The 2,225-nt window shown below is 47.6% G+C and overlaps 2 pseudogenes; both read right to left on the bottom strand.

Annotated features, from left to right (window-relative positions):
• Nucleotides 1-2,225, bottom strand: part of LOC112074619 (calpain-1 catalytic subunit-like) — a 48,324-nt pseudogene that overhangs the window by 30,505 nt on the left and 15,594 nt on the right.
• On the bottom strand, nucleotides 1,789-1,886 carry LOC112074621 (small nucleolar RNA SNORA17; annotated as a pseudogene).

Here is a 2,225-nt window from a genome sequence, read left to right as displayed (position 1 = left end):
GGTATTTACAACCAGGATGCGCGATAGCTGTATAATGGTAAAATTACAACCAGGATGTCCATATAGTTATTTACAACCAGGATGTCCGATAGTGTATTTTACAACCAGATGTGCCGATAGTGTATTTACAAAACCAGGATGTCGATAGTGTATTTACAACCACATGCTATAGTTTATTAGCTATTACAACCAGGATTTTACGAATAGTGGTATTTACAACCAGGATGTGCCGAGATGTATTTACAACCAGGATGTCGATAGTGGTATTTACAACCAGGATGCTGCGATATGCGTATTTACAACCAGCGACTGTGCCTGATAAGTGGTATTTAGCAACCAGGATTGTGACCAGGGATAGTCCGTATTTACAAGAAAAATCCAGCGATTATGTCCGAATAGTGGTATTACAACCAGGATGTACGATAGTGGTATTTACAACCAGGATGTGCGAAGTGGTATTACAACCAGATGTCCGATAGTGGTTATTTACAACCAGAACAAGTCCGATAGTGGGTATTTACAACCAGGAGTTCGATAGTGGATTTACAACCAGGATGTACTGATAGTGGTATTTACAACCAGAATGACTCGATAGTGTTAATTTACAACCAGGATGTACTGATAGTGGTCACGAAATCCTATAGCATGTCTCATGTTGCCTCCAACCCTACTCAAGATTTACAACATTCTTTTATTTTAGTCATCAATGTGAAGTCTGTTTATTTCACCTCAAATACAGAGCCGGTAGCCTGTTCAGCGAAGTCAAACATCAAACAAGTCTCCCTTTCACAGGTCCATACAGAAATATGAGTGGAAAATTCCTAATTGGTAGAACAGAAGTGGACTGTGGGCAGGACAGGACACACTGTGTTTGGCCCTCGAGCCCTCAGTCCAGTGCCACTGAGCCTTCCTTCCTAGTGGAACTAACATCATACTAAATGCGCCTGCGACCAGAACTGGGTGGCCCTATCAGAACTGGGTTGCCCTGGCTACATCCATTCACAAGCACAGCCTGCTTACACACTCCACCTGCTGGCCATTCTAGGTAAACGATTGCAACAATATTTTCTCTCTCTCTGTCTTTCTGTCTCTCCCTCCCTCCTTCCCTCTACCCCCCCCCCCCCCTTCTCCATGCCCCCCCTTCCTCCCACCCCCCTTCTCCCTGCCCCCTTCCTTCCTCCCTGCCCCCTGTCCCTCCTCCCTGCCCCCTTGCCTCCTCCCTGCCCCCTGTCCCTCACCCCTCCTTCCCCCACCTCGCTCCCCACCTGCCCTTCCTTCCCCCTCACCTCCATCAGCCGTAACGACAGATTTGTACCTTGTCAGCTCGGGGGATTCGATCCAGCAACCTGGGGATTCGATGGACCAACACTCCGACCTCTAGGCTACCCTGAACTACCCTGAACTACCTTGACCTACCCTAAACTACCCTGACCTACCCTGAACTACCCTGAACTACCCTAAACTACCCTGGACTACCCTGAATTACCCTGAACTACCCTGAATTACCCTGAATTACCCTGAACTACCCTGAATTACCCTGAACTACCCTGGCCTACCCTGAATTACCCTGAACTACCCTGAATTACCCTGACCCTACCCCGAATTACCATGAATTACCCTGAATTACTCTGAATTACCCTGAATTACCCTGCTACTATGAAAATGACACACACAGACATCAACCATCACCCGCTCTCTGTCTCTCTAGCGCTCCCTCTCACCGTGGGTCTACTAACTACGGGGTAGTATTTAACTAAGACACACAGACCCAGTCCTCTCCTCTCTCTCACTGTGGGTCTACTAACTACGGGGTAAGATTTAACTAAGACACAGACCCTCTCCTCTCTCCCCCCCTCTCACCGTGGGTCTACTAACTACGGGGTAGTATTTAACTAAGACACAGACCCTCTCCTCTCTCCCCCCCTCTCACCGTGGGTCTCATCCATTCCACATCCCTGGTCTTGGCAGAGAAGGGGGCCAGTTCCTTGAAGCCCAGAGAGGGAGGCTCGGCGAGGAAGGAGGGGTCCTGGAACAGACACCCCGTCTCCAGACACTCCTGCCTCAGAGCCTCATAGTCCTGGTGGAAGTCAAATCATTTAAAAAGAGAAACACATTCATCAATAGACAGAGCAACAAGATGTGCATTTAATCTCAAAAACATTAAATCAATCTTGAATTATTGAATTTTTCCCCAAAGTGGTCCTCGATGATAAAACAAAATACTG

This window comes from Salvelinus sp. IW2-2015, unplaced genomic scaffold (assembly GCF_002910315.2).
Source record: "Salvelinus sp. IW2-2015 unplaced genomic scaffold, ASM291031v2 Un_scaffold2720, whole genome shotgun sequence".
NCBI classification, from domain to species: domain Eukaryota; kingdom Metazoa; phylum Chordata; class Actinopteri; order Salmoniformes; family Salmonidae; genus Salvelinus; species Salvelinus sp. IW2-2015.
This window is presented reverse-complemented; position numbering and strand designations above follow the sequence as displayed.